This window comes from Sapajus apella, unplaced genomic scaffold (assembly GCF_009761245.1).
Source record: "Sapajus apella isolate SASKATOON/1434 unplaced genomic scaffold, GSC_monkey_1.0 scaffold2, whole genome shotgun sequence".
Taxonomy (NCBI): Eukaryota; Metazoa; Chordata; class Mammalia; order Primates; family Cebidae; genus Sapajus; species Sapajus apella.
The window spans coordinates 14,527,931-14,552,618 of NW_022436942.1; the positions used below are offsets into that span (position 1 = coordinate 14,527,931).

Consider the following 24,688-nt stretch of genomic DNA (forward strand, 5'->3'; position numbering starts at 1 on the left):
ACCGGCTAGCATCATGATGGTAGTATCAAATTCACATAAAACAATTGTAACCTTGAATGTAAATGGGCTAAATGCTCCAATTAAAAGACACAGAATGGCAAGCTGGGTAAAGAGTCAAGACCCATAGCTGTGTTGTATTCAAGGGACCCATCTCATGGGCAAAGATGCACATAGATGCAAAATAAAAGGGCGGAGGAAAATTTACCAAGCAGGTGGAAAGCCGAAAGGAGCAGGGGTTGCAATCCTAGTTTCTGTCAAAACTGTCTTTAAACCAACAAAGATAAAGAAAGACAAAGACAGGCATTACATAATGGTAAAGAGTTAAATTCAACAGGAAGAGCTAATTTTCCTAAATATATAGGCACTCAATACAGAAACACCCAGATTTATAAAAGAAGTTCCTAGAGACCTACATAGACTCCCCACACAATAATAGCGGGAGACTTTAACACCTCACTGTCAATATTAGACAGATGATTGAGACAGAAAATTAACGAGGATATTCAGGACATGAACTTAGCTCTGGATCAAGTGGACCTGATAAATATTTACAGAGCTCTCCACTCAAAACAACAGAATATACATTATTCTTGGTGCCAAATAGCACTTACTCTAAACTCAATCACATAATTCGAAGTAAAATACTCCTCAGCAAATGCAAAAGAACTGAAATCATAACAAACAGTCTCTCAGACCACAGTGCACAATCAAATCAGAACACAAGATTTAAGAAACTCACTCGGAACCACATAGCTACGTGTAGGCCAGATGTGGTGGTTCAGGCCTGTAATCCCAACACTTTCAGAGGCCAAGGAGGGTGGATCACTTGAGGTCAGGAGTTCAAGACCAGCCTGGCCAACATGGTGAAACGCTGTCTTTATTAAAAATACAGAAATTAGCTGGGCATGGAGGAATGTGCCCTTAGTTCCAGCTACTTGGGAAGCTGAAGTTTGAGAATTGCTTGAGCCAGAAGATGGAGGTTGTAGTGAGCTGAGATCATAACACTGCACTCCAGCTTGGGTGACAAAGCAAGACTTTGTTTCAAAAAAAAAAAAAAAAAAAAGAACCACATGGCTATATGTAAATTGAACAGCTTGCTCCTGAATGACTCCTGGGTAAATAATGAAATTAAGGCAGAAATCAAGAAATTCTTAGAAAACAATCAGAACAAAGAGACAGAGTACCAGAATCTCTGGGGTGCAGCTAAAGCAGTATTAACAGGGAAATGTATAGCACTAAATGCCCACATCAAAAAACTAGAAAGGGCTGGGCATGGTGGCTTACACCTATAATCCTGGCACTTTGGGAGGCTGAAGTGGGTGGATCACCTGAGGTCAGGAGTTTGAGACCAGCCTGGCCAACATAGTGAAGTCCTGTCTCTACTAAAAATAGACAAAAATTAGCTGGGCATGGTGGTGGGTACCTATAACCTTGGTTACTAGGGAGGCTGAGGCAGGAGAATCGCTTGAACTGGGAGGTGGAGGTTGCAGTGAGCCAAGATTGCACCATTGCACTCCAGCCTGCACTACAGAGTGAGACACTGTCTCAAAAAAAAAAAAAAAAAAAAAAAAGCTAGAAAGATTTCAAATCTAGCATCACAACTAAAAGAACTAGAAAACCAAGGGCAAACAAACAAACCCCAAAGCTAGCAGAAGGCAAGAAATAACCAAGATCACAGTAGAATTGAAGTAGATGAGTTATAAAAATCCCTTAAAAATCAGCTAATCCAGGAGCTTGTTTTTTGAAAAAATAATAAAATAGATAGACTGTTAACTAAACTCATAAAGAAGAAAAGAGAGAAGAATCAAATAGACACAATAAAAAATGATAAAGGGGATATCATCATTGACTCCACAGAAATCAGAGAATTTTTTCCCTAGAGAAATCAGAGAAACAGCCATCAGAGAATACTATAAACACATCTATGCAAATAAACTAGAAAATCTAGAAGAAATGAATAAATTCCTGGACACATACACCGTCTCAAGACTGAACCCAGAAGAGGTTGAATCCCTGAATAGTCCAATAACAGGTTCTGAAATGGAGGCAGTAATAAATAGCCTACCAACCAAAAAAAGCCTAAGACCAGACAGATTTACAGCTGAATTATACCAGAGGAATGAAGAGGTGCTGGTACCATTTCTTCTGAAATGATTTGAAATAGTTAAAAAGGAGAGACCCTCCCAACTTACCTTATGAGGCCAGCATCATCCTGATACCAAAACCTTGCAGAGTTACAACAAAAAAAAGAAAACTTCAGACCAGTATCCCTGATGAACATTGTTGCAAAAATCCTCGATAAATACTGGCAAACCAAATCCAGTAGCACATCAAAAACCTCATCCACCATGATCAAGTGGGCTTCATCCCCAGGATGCAAGACTGGTTCAACATATGGAAATCAATAAATGTAATTCATCACATAAACAGAACTAAAGACAATAACCACCTGATTATCTTAGTAGCCTTTGATAAAAATTCAACACCCCTTCATGTAAAAAACTCTCAATATTTAAAATTATTTTTTCCCATTTATTTAATATGATTCATTTTTGTTACAATAAAAAATGTTAAAAAAAAAAAACTCTCAATAAACTAGGTATTGATGGAACACACCTCAAAATAAAAAGAGCTTTTTATGACAAACTCACAGCCAATGTCATACTGAATGGGCAAAAGCTGGAAGCATTCCTTTAACCAGTACAAGACAAGGATGCCTTCTCTTACCACTCCTATTCAACATAGTATTGGAAGTTCTAGCCAGGGAAGTCAGGCAAGAGGAAGAAATATAATGTGTTCAAATAGGGAGAGAGGAAGTCAAACTGTTTCTGTTTGCAGATGACATGATTCTATATCTAGAAAACCCCATCAGCTTTCTAGACCAAAAGCTTCTTAAGCTGATAAGCAAATTTAGCAGTCTCAGGATATAAGATCAACGTACAAAAATCACAAGCATTTCCATACACCAACAACAGACAAGCAGAGAACCAAAACGTGAATGAATTCCCATTACACTTGATACAAACAGAATAAAATATCTAGGAATACAGCTAACAAGGGATGTGAAGGACCTCTTCAAGGAGAACTACAAACCACTGCTCAGGGAAATAAGAGAGGATGCAAACAAATGGAAAGTCATTTATTCTGTGCTCAGGGATAGGAAGAATTAATATTGTGAAAATGGCCATACTGCCTAAAGTAACTTACAGATTAAATGCTTTTCCCATTAAACTACCATTGACATTTTTTACAGAATTAGAGAAAACTACTTTAAAATTCATATGGGACCAAAAAAGAGCCCATATAGCCAAGAGACTCCTAAGCAAAAAGAACAAAGCTGGAGGCATCGCACTACCTGTTTGAAGTACAGTTTGAAGTAACCAAAACAGCATGGTACTGATACAAAAACAGACAGATAGACCAATGGAACAGAATAGATATCTCTGAAATAAGATTGCACATCTACAACCATCTGATCTTCAACAAACCTGACAAAAATGAGCAATGGAGAAAGGATTCCCTGTTTAATTAACCTTGCTGGGAGAACTGGCTACCATATGCAGAAAATGAAACTGGATCCTTTCCTTAGGCGTTATACAAAAATTAATTCATGATGGATTAAAGACTTAAATATAAAATCCAAAAAAATTAAAACTCTAGAAGAAAATCTAAGCAATACCATTTAGTACATAGGCTTGGAGAAAGATTTCATGATGAAAACATTAAAAGCAATCTCAATAAAAGCAAAAATTGACAAATGGGATCTAATTAAACCTAGGAGCTCTGTACAGTAACGGAAACTATCTTCAGAGTGAACAGACAACCTACAGAATGAGAGAAAATTTTTGCAATCTATCCATCTGACAAAGGTCTAATATCCAGACACTACAAGGAACTTAAACAAACTTACAAGAAAAAAACAAACAACCTTATTAAAAAGTGGGCGAAGGACAGGAACACATATATACAACTAACAAGCATGTGAAAAAAGCTCAACATCACTGCTAGTTAGAGAAATGCAAATTAACACCACAATGAGATATCATCTCACACCAATCAGAATAGCAATTACTTAAAAGCAAGAAACAACAGTTAGAATGGCGATTATTAAAAAATCAGGAGACAACAGATGCTGGAGAGGATGTGAAGAAATAGAAATGCTTTTACACTGTTGGTGGGAGTGTAAATTAGTTTAACCATTGTGGAAGACAGTGTGGCAGTTCCTGGGAGATCCAGAACAAGAAATACCAGCAATCCCATTACTGGGTATTACTCAAAGAAGCATCAATCATTCTATTATAAAGATACATGCACATGTATGTTCATTGCCACACTATTCACAATAGTAAAGATACGGAATCAACACAAACTCCCACCAATGATAGACTGGATAAAGAAAATGTTATATATATATATATAAAACATTATGTTATATATATATAATATGTTAACATATATAACATTATGTATATATATAATATATATATAACATTATGTAAAATGTTATATATATATATATTTTTTTTTTTTACATAATATTACACCATAGAATACTATGTAGCTGTAAAAAGGAATGAGATGATGTCTTTTGCAGGGAAATGGATAGAGCTTGAAGCCCTTATCCTCGGCAAACTAATGCAGGAAGAGAATACCAAACACCACATGTTCTCACTTATAAGTGGGAACTGAACAATGTGAACGCATGAACACAGGGAGGGGAACAACACACACTGGGGCCTGATAGGGTTGGTGGGGTGTGGAGAGAGAGTATCAGAATAAAAAGTAATGTATGCTGGGCTTGAAACCCAGGTGATGGGTTGATAGGTGCAGCAAAGCACAATGGTATATGTTTACCTATGTAACAAAACATACATGTCTTGCACATGTATCCAGGAACTTAAAGTAAAATAAAATAAAAAGGCATATGGCCTACTTATCTCCAATACTTGAGCTTACAGTTAGCCAATTGTCAGATAATGACTGAGGCAATACACTGCCGGTTGATTGCAGACACATGAGTAAGCCCCAACTGAGACCACAGAAATGTGAGCTAAATAAATGTTTCCTCTTTAAGTCACTAAGTTTTGGGGTGGTTTGTTGTATTTGTCTACTACACGTAGGACAGTTTTCCTGCCTCAGTTGTTTTTCACATCACTTTGTGAGACGGTCTTCTTGACTTATCTCCATGGCGTGTGTCTACTCAGTTGGCCTGTTTGGTTTTCTGATTTTTGGCCACAAAGTATTTATGGAGTATTTATTGTGTGTTAGGTACCATGCTAGGGGAGGGGGATAGTATAAGTTAATAACATGCATGTAACCTTGGGTTATGCAGAATGAATTCTGTGCTTCTTTCTGTTCACCTGATTACATGAAAATATTCTGTAAATGTTTTTAAAAAACACTTAAAAGATAAATGAGAGAGACATTATTGCATAAGATAGAAATAACTTGGTTAGCATCAAATAAAATAAGAGGAGACAAATGGGGATGAATAGCTTGTAGGCAGCACTCCTACAAGCTATGAACTATGAACTAGAACTCATACGTTTTTATTTAATTGTTATAATACCATATCTTACAGAACACTGAGGGGAGCCAGAGCTAATTTTTTTCCTTATTGTGTCTTGCCCACTAATCTCATCTCTCTATTCTTACGAATGAACTCAGGTTCTCTGGCTAAAGCCTTTTCCATATCCAGATCCAAATGAATTTGATCTCTTTGTGATATAGGAGACCACATGTTTTACTAGTGGTGTTGGAGGCAAAAAGAGAGGAAGCTGGGAAAACAAAAACAAAACCAAGCCAAGCAAATATCAGTGACTGGCTCTGTCTTCAGATAGATCTGGTTTGAATCTCAGCTCCAATACTTAGTAACAGGTAAAGTGTCTCACGTTTGTTCATGTGTTAAATGAGTTTATATTATCTGCTTTATGAGATGCTGTGGGGATTTGAGGTAAGGAGTTTGGATAACATACAAAGCTTCTGGCAGAAAACTTGTAGTGCTTCAGAAGCTTTCCACCACAGCGATGTGAATACAAAATGGCACAGACACTTCAGATTTTTTTTTTTTTAAGTTAAACATACCCTACCATATGATCCAGCCATTTCATTTCTAGGTAGTAACCCAAGAGCAATGAAAACATAGATTCATCCAAGCCCTCTTCACAAATGTTCCTAGCAGCTTTATTTTTAATATCCCCAAACTAGAAGTAACCCAAATGTTCATTAAGGGGTGAATGGTTAAAGAAATTGTGGTATATCTATAATGTGATATACTACTTGGAGGTAAAAAAAGAATGACCTATTGCTATGTACAACAACACAGATGATCTGAAAATAATTATGGCAATGGAAAGACGCCTGACAGAAAAGGACACATTAAGTATGATTCAATTTATATAAACTGGAAAGTGCAAACAAGAAACTAGGTCAGTGGACGCTGGAGACTGGAGTGGAAGAAGCTATAGATTATAAATGGGCATGAGGTAACTTTTGGGGGAATGGAAACATTTGGTATTTTGACTGGTGGTTTCATAGATATGCCTATATGTCAAAACTCATCAAATTGTACACTTTAAATATATGCAGTTAATTGTGTGTCAATTATACTTCAATAGTTTTCTATAAAAGGCAAAAAAGAAAAAGCCTGAAGTACACCAAAGTGATATTTTAGTGAGCAGAACATGGAAAGCTACAACAGAGTTATAATCCAGTTAAGTTCAGCATTTAAGGAAATGATTTTTTACTGCTTAGAGTTGAGGAGGATGGCAATTTAAATAAATATGGCTATTCCTCAGCTTGTTGTGCCTCACTTTATTGCAGTGGTCCCCAACCTTTTCAGCACCAGGGACCGGTTTCATGGAAGACAATTTTTTCAATAGACAGTTGGTGGGGAATGGTTTCAGGATGAAACTGTTCCACCTCAGATCATCAGGCATTAGATTCTTATAAGGAGCACACAATCTAGATTCCTTGCATGTCCAGTTTACAATAGGGTTCAGGCTCCTATGAGAATCGAATGCCGCAGCTAATCTGACAAGAGATGGAGCTCAGGCAGTGATGCTCATTTGCCCACAGCTCACCCCTGCTGTGAGGCTGAGTTACTAACAGGGAGGGTACCAGTTCCTGGGGATTGGAGACCCCTCCTTTACTGCACATTGCAGATATTGCTTTTATTTGTTGTTAATATTTTATTTTTACAAATTTAAGGTTTGTGGTAATCCTGTGTTAAACAAGTTTCTCAGTGCCATTTTTTCAGCAGCATGTGCCCACTTCATGTCTCTGTGTTAGATTTTGGTAATTCTCACAATATTTCAGACTTTTTCATTATTCTTGTATCTGTTATGGTGGTCTATGATCACGGGTCTTTGATGTTACTATTATAATTGTCTTAGGTTGCAATGAACTGTGTGCATGTAAGATGGCAAATTTAGTTAATAAATGTGTGGTTCTGACTGTTTCACCAACTGGCTGTTCTCCCAACTACCTCTCTCTCCTGGGGTCTCCCTATTTCCTGACCTAATATTGAAATTAGGCCAGTTAATAACCCTACAGTGGTCTGTAAGTGTTCAAGTGAAAGGAGCAGTCTCATGTCTCTCACTTTAAATCAAAAGCTAGAAATGATTCAGCTTAATGAGGAAGGCATGTCAAAAGCCGAGAACTAGGCCTCTTGAGCCAAACTGCTAGCCAAGATGTGAATGCAAAGGAAAAGTTCAAGAAAGAAATGAAAAGTGCTACTCCACTGAACACACAAATGATAAGAAAGCAAAAGTCTTATTGCTGACATGGAGAAAGCTTTGGTGGTCTAGAGAGAAGATCAAACCAGCCACAACATTCCTATTAGCCAGAGTCCAATCCAGAGCAAATTAACCCTATTCAATTCTATAAAGGCTGAGAGAGAGGTGAAGAATCTTCAGAAGAGAAATTTGAAACTAGCAGAGTTTGGTTCATGAGATTTAAAGAAAGAAGCTGTCTCCATAATACACCAGTACAAGGTGAAGCAGCAAGTGCTTATGCAGAAGCTGCAGAAAGTTATCTTGAAGATCTAGCCAAATCATTGATGCAGGTGGATACACTAAACAACAGATTTTCAATGTAAGTGAAACATCTTTATATTGGAAGAGGATGACATCTGGGACTTTCCCAGCTAGAGAGAAGTCAGTGCCTGGCTTTGAAGCTTCAAAGGACAGGATGACTCTCTTGTGAGAGTAAAACGTAGCTGGTGACTTTAAGTTGGAGCCAATGCTCATTTACTATTCTGAAAATTATAATGTTCCTTAAGAATTATAACAAATCTACTCTGCCTGTGTTTTAGAAATGGGAAAAGAAAATCTGATATTAGCATATTTGTTTATAGCATATTAAATATTTTAAGCCTACTGTTGAGAGCTACTGGCTCCACAAAAAGATTCCTTTCAAAATATTACTGTTTATTGTCAATACATCTGGTCATCCAACAGCTCTGATGAAGATATACAAGAAGGTTGATAATATCTGTTCTGCAGCCCATAGGTCAAGGAGTAATTTTCGCTTTCAAGTCTTCTTATTTAAGAAATACATTTTGTAAGGCTACATCTGTCAAACATAATGATTCCTCTGATGGATCTGGGCAAAGTAAATTGAAAAGCGCCTGGAGAGGATTCACCATTCTAGATGCTAGAAGAGTTGCTTCTGTGGATGAGTAAAAACAGTAGTTTTTTTTTTTGTTTTTTGAGATGGAATCTACTCCTGGACAAGATGCTCTGAATATTGCTGAAATGACAACGAAGAATTTAGAATATTTTGTAAATCTGACCGATAAAGCAGTGGCAGAGTTGAGAGGACTAACTTAATTTTGACAAAAATTCTACTATGGATAAAATCCTATCAAGCAGCATTCCATGGTACAGAGAAATGTTTTGTGAAAAGAAGAGTCAACTGACAGCAAACTTCATTATTGTCTTATTTTAAGCAATTGTCACACCAATTCCAACCTTCAGCAACTACTACCCTGATCCATGAGCTGCCCTCAACACTGAAGCAAGACTCTCCACCAGCAAAAAGATTAGGAGTTGCTGAAGGCTCAGATGATCATTATACTTTTTATTTTTAAAAAAGCATTAAACCACTTTCAAGGTAAGTTATGTATATATATTTTAAGACAAAATGCTATTGCATACCTAATGGACCTCAGTATGGTGTAAACATAACTTTCATATACATTGAGAAACCAAAAAAATTGTGTGACTCACTTTATTGCAATATTTGTGGTGGTTTGGAACCAAACCAGCAACATTTTTGAGGTATTCCTGTAGAAGGTAAGAAGTATCAACACAGAATTTCTGTTAAACTAGGAGAATATATTTTGTTCCTTTCAAAGAGAATGCAAAAGCTTTTGTTTTGTTTAGGAGATGCTGGAAATAGGAATATCTTGATCTAAAAATTATTGGGAATTATTCATAAAAAGCACACACACAGGTTATTATAAAATTTCAGCATCATATGACACTGGAAAAGCAATTTTGTTATGTTTCATAATTAACTTATTTATCTGTTCTCTTTACTAACTTTTTCATATGTTTGTAAAAACACAGTGGGTTTAGTTAGAAAAATAAGGCTGAAAATGTCCCACACTTAAACAATGAAAATAAAGTTTTAACAATATGACAAAACTATAGATTCCTCTACAACCACAAAAAGTTAATGAATTGGAAGCTAGAAAGATTATAATGTATGCTTTATGTTTTGGGTGTGTATGTGCGCACGCGTGCACAAAAAGCCAGTGTTCTAAGGTAATTTTGTGACTTCTTTCTAGTACAGAGTCCAAATTTCCAATGTCATTCCTGCTTGGATTTCATCCCACTATTTAACACAACAGACAGAAAATTACTGTAAGATTTGCAGTGAAACAGTGCCAGGTGTTTTAAAATATAAACGTTGCTTTCCTGGATATAAGTTACCATGTAAGTGGAATGAAATATTTAATCGCATGGCATAAATCTTTTGAAAGAGACTATCTGAGAGTTCCTTGGAAACAAATGATTACCATGTACTCCTAGACCAGCTCAAATCTGCCAGAGAACAGTTAGTTGCAAGGGTAAAACTTGCCTTAGTTTTGGTGCTTTGTTTTAAATGATTTCAACTAGTCTCAGTTATTTAAAAAAAATACATTTTTTTTTCTTTATGCCTATGCTAAGTTAGATTATCAAGTTAAAATAGAACTGCTCCAAAAATTCAGAATGAATGAATGGATGATGTTTAATAATAACTTTAATACATATTTTATAATTTTTGAACATACCGAAACATTTTGAAAGCAAATCCCCAATTCAAGTGGTAAGTTCACAAAAATCTAAATATTAAGGTTACAGATGGGACTAGCTTGACTCTGACTGAAGTAACAAATCTTATAAAATTGGTGGAGCTACCTTTTATAAAAATGACCACAAAATATGGTTGATTTACTAAGCATGTTAAGATAAAATAGCTAAGTGAAGCATATATTCCATATTTCTTTGTAAATATGTAGGTAGTATTATGTTTATTTTTTAACTGGTAAAGAGAGCATGTGATACCTAATTTGTCCAATGGTTTCAGTGAATCACAGCTATATAAAAGCACAGATTTTTAGAGCCAGAAGGAATTTACCTATCTTGACAATTATTGGTCTAGTTGAGAAAGAGGTATGAAAACTGGCTCCAAAACCAGATTCTTGACTTCTCCCTCCTTGTAAGATTTCCTAGGTCAGCATTCCCTTTCTTTGTTTCAGATTTTCTTTTTCTGAATTAATTCTTACTGTTTATTTACTTTTGAATAGTCTTCTAATCACTAGATTAAGATTTTGGTCATCTCCAAATATGATCGAAGTGAGCCTTTGAAGACAGTGCTTAAACCAACACCCAATTTGACCAAACGTGTAAGGCCACGACCTTCCATTGTCATGAATATCACGACGTTTCTTTAGCAAGGGCTTTGCTTAACAGGGCTGCAGTAAAAATCCTCCCTCTAAATCCTTGAGAAGTTCTAATTTGTAAAAATGCAAATTATCTGAAACCAAATGCTGTTTTCTTTTTCTTTATAGAGAGAAATTGGTCTGTTACAGCTAGTAAAGCGTTCTAACCCGATTGTCCCTCTAGAGGGAGACATAGTCCAGCTTTTATACGAATTGCCTCCGCATCTTTTACTGTCTCGTTCTTTTTCTGCAGGACCGTTGTTTGCTCTCAGCGGCAGTTGCTGGGGCTCACAGAACTGGCTGTTGGGAGAGAGAAGGGAGGCAACGTCGCTTGGTCCTCCCATCCCATTTTACTGCTTAACTCAACCTGGAGTCTCAGGACCTATCTCCTCCTGCATTCTCTCTGCACTATACGGGGGAGCCAAGTCACTCTGTATTCCCTGGACAGCCGGGCTGGCTGGAATAGGGTTCCAGAGTGGAGGGGGCTCTGCCCTTTATGGCGACTTTCTAAAAGATTAGCATCAGTGTCTTTTGACAGTACAGCGCCTGGGGTGGGACTCGGAGAGGAGGCTTTGCTTGCTAAACGGCTTCTTTCTCCTCTGGAAATCTGGATTTTTTTCCTCGGCCCCCTCCCCCCGCTCCTTTCTTTCTCCCCTACCGCCTTTAGCGAAGTGACACAGGCGATACCTGCTCGCTCGTGTTGGATGTGGCAACTCGCACTTTCTCGTTGGTGACGGTGCCAGGGCACTGCTGCCAGGGGGACATCGGCGGGTTTCCCTTCCTTCCAGCCCACGATGCCTAGAAGGGCAGCGGGTGGGCTGCGCGGGGCTCTGCCCTCAGCACTTCGAGGCGGGATTGAGGGGCTGAAGCTGGCCAGGAGTTGCTGCTAAGTGGACTCGAGTGGAAGGGGCAAAGTCTCCGCGAGGGCACCAGCGGGGACCTATTTGCGAGCAGTGGGCACAGGGGCACCCGCACCGAGGAACGCGAGCGTCTGGCGGGGGGACTTTGGCCGAGCTCAGAGCCTCTCCTTCCTGTCCCGAGCCTCCCAGCAACTCCGCCACGCTGGAGCCCGGGTACCTGCGAGAACCGGGGAACTCGAGAAGTGCGTGGCCGAGGCTGCTTTCCTGAAGGTGAATCATTCCGTCCAATTGCCTTTCCCTAGAGAACAAGAGGGAGGGCAAGAGAGAGGGAACGGAGGATGTGTGAATGTGTGTGTGTGTGAGAGGGAGAGACGACGTGAGGGGAGAGGAAAAGTCTTTACTAGGCGTTAAAAGCAAACAAATCAGAGATGGAACAAGAGCGGTAATTGCTACAAGACCGCCTTGATTCTTGCAGTCCAGGGAGCTGAGCGCACAGCGCGCATCCGGCGAGGACAGCGGGCGACCGCGGGCGCTGCCAAGGGCTGCGGGACGTTGGCTTTTCCTCAGTAAAGAAATCTTTTGATTACTTTGATACTGTGGAATAAAGAAGGGGGGAGAAGGATCAGGCTCACCTTCACCCGCTTTAGGGGGATTCCAGTTCGGATGTCAAGAGATTCCTGAGTCCTACTTGCCATCGGAGGAGGAAACACATCCACACACGCGCGCGCACACTTGCACGCTCAGGGCCACATTCACTCACACGCCGCCGTCCACGAGCACACAGCACCAGACTTCGGTTCCCTATGCCCCTGGATGGTGACGGCGGATTGGCATCTTGGAAGCGATGCGAGAGCGATAAGGCTGGCGCTGGCCCGCAAAACCTGCAGGAGCATCGCTAGGTGTTGCCGCCACCGGGAAGCGGGGCTGCAGGTAGGTGCGAGCCGCGCCTCGGGTCGCCGGCCAGCGCTGGGGACTGGAGAGGCAACTGCAGGACCGCGGTCCCGGAAGCTCCTGTGGGCACACGTCTCCCCTCCCCTTTCTCGGGGGGTCGGGGGCTGTAGGGGGATCGCCCGGGAAAGGCGAGAGGTGAGGGCAGATGCGGGTCCTTCGGCCGGCGTCTCCCTCGAGGGCAGTCAGGCAGGGTAGGGCGGAGTAGAGAGGCGCCGAGAGGGGATCGGAGCACGAGAGGAGGCTCCATGGAGCGGTGCCTCCCTCTCTGCCCCATTTCTTCTAATACAGCAAAAGACCAGGTCGAGGATTGAAGTGGGTTTTAATTGGATTCCTTACCCAGACCCATCCCGGCCAGTAACCATTTTGGACTCTTAATAAGGAGTTGGGGGTCTCGTTCGAGGGAATATCAATGGGATGTGTCAGGCCATCTTTCTGAAATCCCTACTTTTTGTCCACTTCTGATTAGTTAATTCTCAGGCCTGTTTGCAGAAGGTGGGTGTTTCAATGAGACTATTGATTTCTCCACAGCTAACTATTTTCATAAAGAACCAAGCTGATAATTTCCCGATCCTCATCTATGTAAGGTTTATTTGGATTTGGGATGGGGAGCTTTCTTACTGAATGAAAAAAAGCTTTTATAAAAGGCTACTACAAGGGAGCTTTAGTAATCGATCCTCTGATGAAGAGCGTTCAGAATAAGAATGGCTTCAGGAAACTAATGGTTTTTCATTTCTTTCCGGGTAGATGTCTCCCAGATCTTGCTAGTAGTAGCACTGGTTTTCTCCTAACTGCTTTGCCATCCCTTCCGCCTTCAATTCTAAAAGGCCAGGTGCCTACCAAGAAGTGTTTTCTTTAGGCTACTGATCTTCACTTATCAATGGGGAACGTGTTATTTCCAGAAACTGCCTTTGCAAAGGAAAGTTTGAGATCCGTTGCCCTATTTCTCCAAGAACTGCAGGTTGAGTTACCCAGTCTGAAAAGGACGAACCATAGACGCTCGCAGAGCCTTCCGGTGGACGCGAGGCTTCCCAATTGAGTATTCCAGGTCCTGACCGAGTGTTAAACAATTGCCTGAAGCGTTTGGAATCGAATGTGTTGTAATGTTACTACACCAGCTAGTCTCTCTTCACCTTTGCTGGGTGTTTGGCTTATGGCAATAAGAGAGAGAGAGGAAAAAAATCCTCGTTTTGTGAGTGTGAAATCCCCTCTTGTATTTTACAGAATGGTTCCTGGAGGAAAAACAAAACAAAACAAAACAAACCTTAAAAACCACAAAAAAGCAAACCCGTATGCAACTTTTACTCTGAAGTGTCCCCAAAAGCACTTAGTGTAGGAGGGTCTTTCACTCAGGACAGAATGAATTTCAATGACTATTGATTGGATCATAATTATCTGGTCCTTGTCTTCTCAACTAGATTGCTTTAAACATCAACATTCAGTTATCAACACTCTCAAACTGCTTTATTAGGCAATATAAGTTAAGACAAATGAGCAATTAATTTAAGATTTTTTCGTAAAGTTCTAAACCAAAATAGGAAAGGAGACTGAAAACACTTCTAAAGCTTTAAAAATCAGAGCATTAAGATTATTTGTATTTACCCCAGACTTTCCATGTTTGCGTTTGTACTCTCAGACGATTAATCATTTGCAATATCAAAATTGGCACCTAACATACTATATTTCAAATACAAGATCAGACATTTTTATCTCTTTCCTTACTTAATTTTGTTCTGGATCTTATCCTGAGTCAATTGTTTGAGTTGACCTTTCCTTTTAGAATCTTAATTTTTAAAGCCACCGGTAGGCACTTAAAGGCCATCAGTTACCACATTGGAGCTTATTTTATTTTCATTTTCCTAATTTTCAATAAAAACTTTGGATTGTATTATTTTTAGATAGTAAAAGTCTGTGAGGTCAACGTCACTGCCAACTGAATACTTAGGCACAGGGAGTCTTTCAAGAGGCAAATAGCTTTAGTGTGTTGTTTTATTCAGATTAGGCATTTTTTTTGATGTTAAAATCTTGATTCTGTTCTTGCCTTTAAAAAATTTAGTAGTTTAGGTTGCTGAATTTATATTTATGTACAGTGCTATGATATGTGTCTCTTAAAGATGAGTCCAAAATTATTGACACGAAAGCAAATGCCTATATAATGGTACAGGTTCTGCTAGAGGGGATTTAAGACTTCTAAGTATGTGTGATATTGCATTGGAAAAATATTAGCTATTTTAACAATGACAAATTGGAGAATGAACATTCATTGAGATGCCTATGGATTTGTGTCAAAATAGATACATATTGCTTAGAGACGGCAATATGGTATTTGCTAACCACCAAGTTATAAAATGTGATGACATGGCTGTTAAAAGATCTGTTTTTAGATACGGCCAGTTTTCCTATTTAAAAATTTATAAAATGATAAAATTTAGGGGGTGGTGGAAAAAATTTAAAAATTATTTTATATGTTATAAAAAATATTAGTAGTCTTGGATCCAAAGTCTTCAATATAGTATTTTCATGACCATTTAAAAATGCATTTTTGTGTTAAAATATACATTTAATGTTGATTTATCACTAATTGCAAGTTATGGATTAATGTATACAGGAAGGGTAAGATGTGTATCTTCAGGATTTCTTAGTCATTTCTTATCTTGGTCCCTAAGAAAAGATACTGTGAGACTGTGCCCAAGTTCAGCAATCACTGCAAACTGATGAACATTTACTGATGAACTCTCTAATGCATGTCTCAAACAAGGAATGTTCTAAAGTGTCATCAGTTATTTCTAATATATTTGAAAAGATGAAACAACCAGAGTACAAACAGTTCAGTGCCCCTGCTTTTACTTCTGCAGTATTTTATTAGGGATGCCTTATTAAGTCACATTTTTCTGCAGCTGTTTTGTTCATTGAAGATTCAAGTAAAAACAAGGAACTTTACTGTGCAATACAGTTTTGTTTTCTTGGTGAAAAATCACAACTTGTGGTAAAATAATCATCCAACCCGTCGTCCCCTTTGATCTATGTCTGACATTTACAAATGTAATTCATCAACCTGTTATTAGTAGGGCTCCATCAAAACAAAGAGAAGAAATGCATTAACACAGCCTGCTGCTGGATGTGAAGGTGAAACCAGCTGCATCAGCCTAATATCTGGCCACATGCTCCCACAAAATTTCACATGCGATATCTTGCTTTTGGACCACTGATTTTGTAATGCCATGTGATATGGTGAATTTGCCATTTTGTTTAAAAATTCTTTGGTTAACTTTATTTTGAACTACTTTGAGCATACTGAACTATTTTAATTATTCCATTGAAGAGAAGAAATAATTTCGCACTGAGTTATCATTAGTCTTTTTAGAAAAACAGTTTTACTTTAGGTTCGGAGCACAATCTGAAACAGGAGATTGACAGGTAAGCCTAGCAAACAGGGACCTAGAAGTTAATTCCTGTTTTTTAATTGTCATTGGCCACTGACTTATTGGGTAATTTTTAGAAGGTCTGATTTTGTTCATTCAGTGCAGTGATTCATTCAGTGCAGTGTCATTGTCAATTAAATAAACAACTCTTGTCTTCTACTTAATCTTACAGAAATTTTAAAAGGGTAAGTTAGATTTATTGGAACATGAAAATATTTAAATATATTTCTCTGAAATATCCAACTATATAATCTCTGTATCTATACATATATGCACATACATACATACATACATACATGTGCTTTCAATGGTACCCATCTAAGATACTGGTTTTATGTAATCAGTATTTTAGGTTACGTAAAACCAGTATCTTAGATGGGTGTCATTGAAAACCAGGGTGATCAGAACAACTTTGTAGAATGTCTGCATTTTTAGGTGCGTAGCTTTTCCACTGTTTTCCATGATTTGACCTGCAATACAACTATAGCCATAGTACGACAAGGTCATTTATAAATCAGTTTTACTGTTAATACATTTTATTTTTCTCATGGCTTTTTCTTTTGGAGATACTTTTATTTACTAGGCTACAAATACAAAAAAAAAATCATTTTGCCCTCAGTGTGGAGACACTTTGGCATGTGTTTATTGACACTACAACTGGGATTTTGACACATTTAGATGCTGAATATATCTGTGTGCTGTTTTTATTGAACAGACACCTCCATAGTCAAAGCACAAACTGTGCATTACGTTGGAGTATACTATTCTCATTTAAAATGATATCTACAAAATTGCCAAAAATATATTGATATTATACTCCAAATTTATGTTAGTTTTCCAAAATCCACCTGTTTCTAATGTGTATACCACATGGATATGTTGGATTTTATCCTGTGCTGTAATATTAGGCAAGCTAGTCAGTGGAATACTTGGGCAATTGATTGGTATTGCCATTGGAAAACATAAGGTTTCTAGTTCACTTGGAAATCAAATGAAAAGTAAATATATGGGCTATAAGAAGAATATTCCATTTTGTTCAGTGGTTCATGTGGAGGATGAGATATATAACTAAGGAATCAGAGCTTATATGTTTATATTAGACAAAGTCCTTTTAATCACTTCCTTCAATCTCCTAAGTTACTCCATAGTAGCTGTAATTGTTTTATGATTTCCCCTGAATGGCTAGTTAGCAAAGCTACATCTCCCTTTCCACAGCAATAGTACAAACATAGTCATTCAATTAAATTTATATTTATATTGCTTCTTTTATACTATAGCTTTATGCAGTAGATTTTGGAAACTCTTTACAGAGAGATTCAATAATGTGATAATGTTGCATTCCAGCAATTATGGTGATAGGCTGAATTTAGTGCTTTGACAAAATTAAGACAACCAGCTAAACAAGTCTCCTATGCTATGTAAAGCTAACTCTCCACATGAAGCCTGGGAAGCTCAAAGTAGTTTTTGATGAATGCAAAGTATGTTTTACTAAATACACACACACACACACAGACACACACACACACACACACACACACACACACACACACACACACATATATATTTGCTGCTGTGAACTAGTCACTACATAATTGCACGCATGTGAATGGGCAACTGTGTTGCCCTTTAAAGGTCATGCAAAGCTTCTAAACCTTTCAATTTTCAGTATTAATTACTTATGGCCTCCTGTAGCTGCACGTGGAACTTTCTGTTGAGTTTAATAATACAGAAACACACTTTGGCTTTCTTATGCAGCTCTTTATAAACAAGTCTATAAAAATAAATTATAGTGGGCACTAGAAGAGAAGATTTTTGTAAAGGTGTATTTGTGCTTTGGAATTAAAGTTTTCAAACCAGAATGTCCTGGGCTATGAGGAGACAGATTCTTTCTGGTGCAAAAAGCTGATCATTTAAAATTATTGTCTACATCTGAAAATTCTGCCATGGTTTTAAAAGGGTTATGTGGTCATAGGAATTTTAATAGTAAACTTCCACCTAGTGATAGAACACAGAGACTTTGTTAAAATAAATTCTTTGAGAAGGTAGGCCTTCCAGGACCCTACAACTTGGTATACTTAAACAGTAGAGCGTTCTGGATTGATGGAATGAATTTGTGACTTCTCAGATCAATCAAGAATTTAGAAAAGGCCATTTATATTGTTTGAGAAAAACAGCATTTACACTTATGTTTTTATTTTTATTAGCTTACAGACAGTTCTAAATTCACAGAGATACTGTCTGGTACTATTTTATTTACAGTAGGAAACATGGTTGCTGTTACCATTTTTTTCTTAGTTTAGTTTAGCTTGTTATAGTTGTATGGTGAATGGCATCCTCAAATTTGTTGGTGCTGGAGTGCTCAGAAGATTTCTTAGAAATGGCTATGGGATAAGGCAGTAGCTGGGACCTGGTCTTACTTTCATTTGTATTTTCTTTGGAAAGTTGAGTCAAATTGAGTGAAATAGCTCTAACTTTAGTTCCTTTTTACAGCGTAGAAAGAGAAAGAGGGTAGATGATCCACATTTCAGTGAAGCAATTCAAAGGCCAAGGGGAGAATGAGAGGGCACTGAAATCTCATCCTCCACAAAACAGAGGCCCCATTTTGGAAAACTTAAAGGAAGAAAACTTAATCTAATTTTTGAAAGTTTAGTTCTTGAACTAAACCTAATGACTGTTAAAGGAAGTTGTTTCCTGCTAAGATAGGTATGTATTTAAACATTATTGCAAACCCCTATTAGACTGATGACTGGTATGCTTATAAATATACATTCAGAATTGGACAAAAATTTATACTTTTCTAGTTGAAGATATATTTGCTCCTTGAATCAGTTGTTGAGTGGTTAAAATTCAATAGCTTGCTATTTGGGTTAGCAGATACATTTTGAAATTGACTATTGTAAAACCAATGTGGTGCAGTGGTGAGAGCTCTGGAGATGCTTTTGTAGCTCTAACAATAAATAACCATGTGGCCACAAGAAAACCACTTTATTTCTCTGTGCCTCAGTTTCTCAGCAACATATTTCTTTGGTGGAATTTTCAAGACAATTAAAAATATGTTTTTTGAACCAGGCATGGTGGCTCATGCCTGTAATCCCAGCACCTTGGGAAGCTAAGGTGAGGGAATCATGTGAGCCCAGGAATGCAAGACCATCTGGACAACATGATAAACCTTACCTTTACAAAAAAAAAAAAAAAAAATCCAGGCATGGTGCTGTGTGCCTCTAGTCCCAGCTACTCGGGAGGCTAAGGGGTGAGAGGATCACTTGAGCCTGGGAGGTTGAGACTGCAGTGAATGAGCTGTGATTATGCCAATGCACTTCAGCCTGGGTGACAGAGTGAGACCCTGCCTCAAAAAAAAATGTATTTTTTTTCCATGTGTTCAGACCCACTAAGTATCATGGCACGGAAGTGCAATAATATAGCATGACATATTTAACCTTAAGGAGCTTCCCTTTTAGTTAGGAAGTCAAGGAAAATCTAGCAGATAGTTCCTGGCATTTAAATGCTTCATATATGCTTTTCAACAGATAAGTAATCTGTTACATGACAGTTGTTTCCTGCTAAGATATGTATGCAGTTTGGCATTATTGCAAACCTCTTTTAGACCGATGGTTGGTGTGCTTGTAAATAAACATTTAGAATTGGGTCAAGATTTATGCTATTCTAGTTGAAGATATATTTGCTCTTTCTATCATTTGTTGAATGGTTAAAATTCATTAGCTTGCTATTTGGGTTCTCCAGCTTTGTAAGATCAAGATGGAGATGATGATGATGATGATAATGATGATTACAGTGATGACTAAAGGCCATAGACCTCCAGACATAAAATTGAGTCAGATTTAATCTTACAATTTAGTAATCTTGCTTTATCTGCATAATGCTGTTCTGTTGTAAAACAAGTTGTGATTGGTCATGGGTCTCAGGCTTTTTAGGGTTACATTCTTTGTTCTACTGATGGTTTTCATAGTCACTGAAATTTGATCAGCTAGGCTAGCAAATAAATAATCTTCATATATTATATGACAATTAAACATATTCATTCAAAATCTATGTATGAATTTGAGAATTTATAATCCTTGGAAAAATCTATTCGTTTATTCAATAAGTAGTTATTGGACACCATCTTAGTCAGTTTGAGCTGCTACAATAAAAATACCACAGATTCACCAGGTGCAGTGGCTCACACCTGTAATCCCAACACTCGGGGGGCTGAAGCAGGTGGATTACTTGAGCCCAAAAGTTTGAGACCAGCCGGGGCAATGTGGTGAAACCTCGTCTCTGCAAAAAAAAAAACAACAAACACACACACACACACACACACACACACACACACACACACACACACACAAAACCAAAAATCAGCCAGGCATTGTGGCGCACGCCTGTAGTCTCAGTTACAGGGGAGGCTGAGGTAAGAGGTTTGCTTGAGCCCGGGAGGTTGAGGCTGCAGCGAGCTGTGTTGGTGCCACTGCACTCCAGCCTGACTGACAGAGAAAGACCCTATATCAAGAAAACCACCACCACAACACAAAAAAAGCCACAGACTGAGTAACAAACAATAAGCAGTAATTTCTCACAGTTCTGGAGGCTGGAATGTTCAAGATCAAGGCACCAGCAGATTTATCTGGTGAAGGCCATCTTCCTCGCTTGTAGACACCCACCTTCTTACTAGATCCTCACGTGCTGGTGGTGGGTTCGGGGGACAGGTATCATCTCTCTCATGTCTGTTCTAATAAGACAATAATCCCATTTATGAGGGTTCCACTCTTATGATCTAATTACTTCCCAAAGGTCCCACCTGCAAATACTAACACATTAGAGATTTAGGCTTTAATATACGAATTTTGGGAAGACAACAAACATTCAGTCCATAGAAAGCACTCTCTAGGTGTTTGGGCTATCTTGGTAAACAAAAAAGACAGACATCTGCCCTCATGGTGTTTACCATTTTAGTATACTGAAGTTTTAAAAGTGAATCTGAAGGAATGGCTCCAAGTGTATTGTGCTGTATCTGTTTTTCGTAGTCATTCTTATTTATAACTGTGAAGAATAGGTCTGAAAAGAAATAATTAAAAAAGTTAAATATCTGAGTTGGAATGGATTGTGAAGAAAAATATTATAGTGCATAATATTTGAGGTGAGGTTTGTAATGCAGTGGATTGATTCCATCTCACAAGGTCTATCCTCAAATGGAGGGTGACACAAACAGTAGCTCCTTTTCCTGAATTTCACATAAGGAGTGACTTTAGATCAGTGACATGATGTGTCCTAGAGTCTCTTAATCCTAGCACTTTGGGAGGCTGAGGTGAGTGGATCACCTGAGGTCAGGAGTTTGAGACCAGCATGGCTAACACGGTGAAATCCTGTCTTTACTAAAAAAATACAAAAATTGGCCTGGTGTGGTGGCAGGTGCCGGTAATTCCAGCTACTTGGGAGGCTGAGGCAGGAGAATTGCTTGAGCCCGGGAGGCAAAGGTTGTAGTGAGCCGAGATAGCACCACTGCGCTCCAGCCTGGGTGACAGAACAAGACTCTGCCTAAAAAAAGAAAGAAAAAAAAAAAGGCTCACAAATTCAAGTGCTTATAGGGGTCAGGTTGGAAATGTGAATGAATGAAGCAGACCAAGTGGAAGATGACAAATAGCAACTGACACTCGGCCTCAGCCACAGTCCTGGGGATACCACAGGGAGCGGTGGAGATCATGGCTGACATCTAAGTGTGACAGCTGAGCCTTGGCTCCAACATGTTACCGCTAGATCTAATATGGGTCTGGTGTGGCAGATTCTTGGATTTGCAGAAGATAACTTGGATGTGCAGATTTTTAAATGTGAAAGTTTCAAAATTATAAATAATGGCAATAAATTCAAATTTAAAATACGATATGGGTCAACAGACATATCTGCAGGCCAGACACAGGCTAAGGACTATGAGTGTGTCACTGCTGACAGAGGGGTATGTGAGTACAGCTAGTTAGATGTGTATGCTGGCCCCTCTGTCACCTGTGTAACTACGATCCTCCAACCCTATTTACATCTGAAATCAGGGTAGTTGATAGTAAAGGACTCATCTGAAGGAGCTTAATGATAATGATGAGTGGCTAGGTTGACCCCTGTAGTTTTATTTTTTCTTAATGACTCATTTTATAGTTGATGTGGAACTCATCTTGAAGTTGATGGCAGCTTGGAGGCTTTAAGGGATGTACTGTAGATGCAGAAGTTTACATTTATTCCAAATATTTGGAACAGGTGCTATAGTCCCAGAATGCCTTATTCCTTTATATTAGTGCCTCTTAAACTTCTATGTGTGCACAAATTGCCTAGGGGAATTTTGCTAAAATGAAGGTTCTGGAAGAGGGCCTGAGATTCTGCATTTTTAACAAGCTCTCAGCTGAATACCGTTGGCCCGCAGACTATGGTTTGAGTTGCATGGCTTTAGAAAGCGTTTTTACGACTAAATTTTATTCTACACATTCAAAAAGGTGGGAAACCTTCAACTCTTACCCTTTTCATAGGTTTCTCCATGTGGCAAGCAGCCCAAACCTGGCCTCTAACTCCAAACATTTTTCTCATAGGCTGTTTCATCTGAGCACAGAATTTGTGTTTTGCTTAGTTTGTTAGCCTTCTATTTAGAGAACGTACTTTTCCTCCAAAATGTAAATAAGAAATTGTTTTTCGCATATTAATGCATATTTGGTTTATATCCTACAGTTTGAAGATATGTTTATTTATTTCATAACTAAGATATTATCTTATACATCAATGTATTCTAGCATACAAAGTCAATTTTAGTTATCCAAGTTATTTTTGGAATTTCAATAGTGACTTATTATTAGTCCTTTTAGGGCTTAGATGTCAAAATTTTGGCCATAATGTCTAGGTTTTTGCTCTTTTTGTGTAGCTACTATGAGTAGCGGGGAGGATGGACTTGAAAAAAATGAGGTTTTCCTTGTATATTTATTGGGCTTATAATTTCAAAATGAATATCTCTTCTTTTTAGTAAATTTTGCCCTGCTAATCTTAAATTACTTTCCATAAGTGATTCCTTTAGGACTGAAGACATAATACTTTATGATTTAGGAAGCTTGAACTTATCTTCATATATTAGCAGCATTTTTTCCCCCCAAGCCAGTTTTGCTATTGTCAGAAGGTATCATAGCTAAGGTGTGTGACTGTATTCTACCTCATGTCACAAGCTCAATTTACTGGGTAAAATATTTTGTCATCAGTTTTATCAATGCTCTGGAAGTTCTTATGTTTCCTTATACTGGTATATTAATTATAAACTGAGATTAGATTTAGACATGTCAGTCTGAGGGAGTGAAGCAATTTGCTTTCTTTCAAGTTGTATGATTAATATAGTTTGTAATAGTCATGCTATTAAATATTACCTTTTTTTCTAAGTGCTTACAAGTTTCTACTATATAAAATAGCTTTGCTTATAGCTGAGGAATGATATCAACTCATTCTACTGAATCTGTTAGACTGTAAGCTCTGTGAGGCAGACCCATGTATATCTCATTTCTATTGATTCCCAGTGTTTAGCATAGTGTCTGGCATGTAATAGGAGCTTAATAAACTTAATGGGAAGATGATCAGTAGTTACATAGTTACATATTGATAGGGTGTATTTTGTTATGTTTCCTCAATGACTAAGGAAGCATTCTGTGAAGATTGTCATTTATTCTAATTGTGTGTGTGTGTGTGGGGGGGGCAATTCTGACCTACACCCGAATTAACAAACATTCTAGGCAAAAGTCAAGGACAAAAATAAAATAAGCATGCTGACTGAAATTCTCATTCTTCCCACAATTTATTGTAACTTGGAGACTTACAGACTACATACACTTGAGATTCTATTGTTGTATAAATTAAATACTATTTGTCAATGTCGAATTTAAGTGTTAATCACATATGGAATGAGTTTTGATTGCTCTTGTCAGTAACTTGACTCATTCATTAGGGAATTTAGAGCCATTTATTCTTATCTATATAATTACCATTTTTGTAATTTATCATGAATGGATTTGCTTTTTTTTTTTTTTTTTTTTTTTTTTTAACTTGAGGGACACTATTGACCATGATACCATTGTTCCTGGTGTCAATGATAATAATTTTTTTTGGCTATTCTAATTCTAAATGCTATTTAGTATAGATAATATGCTCAAATATTTATAAATTTTATTTTAATCCTTCTGAGTTAAGTAAAGCTTTTAAATGCTTGCCACCATACAAGATTCCACAAAATTAAAAAATTTTGAGTATATTTGATTATTAAAAAAACCCATGTGTTTACTAAAACCTAAAAAAGGTCAGTTTATTAGATCATAAAAATTTAAAGTTGAATATTTTTTTCTTTGCATCTATTTTAAAAGACTATAACTGTTCATATTAGCATTTTTATACACTCAGAAACTTTCTCAAAACACTTGAATATCTTGTCTTTAGTTTTTGAAGTATAATATTTTGAGACTCTTTGGTGATTCTCAAGAAAGGCTTTAAATGGAAAGAATGTGATTTTTCCTTGTATTGTC

The 24,688-nt window shown here is 37.8% G+C and overlaps 1 protein-coding gene across 1 annotated transcript in view; it reads left to right on the forward strand.

Annotated features, from left to right (window-relative positions):
- The first annotated feature begins 10,748 nt into the window (after positions 1 to 10,748).
- The window catches only part of TAFA2 (TAFA chemokine like family member 2), a 488,455-nt gene continuing 474,515 nt past the window's right edge, over positions 10,749 to 24,688 (forward strand). The window contains exon 1 of the mRNA XM_032284561.1: positions 10,749 to 12,720. The gene's annotated coding sequence lies outside the window, so the exon portion shown is untranslated. The remainder of the gene's footprint in view (positions 12,721 to 24,688) is intronic.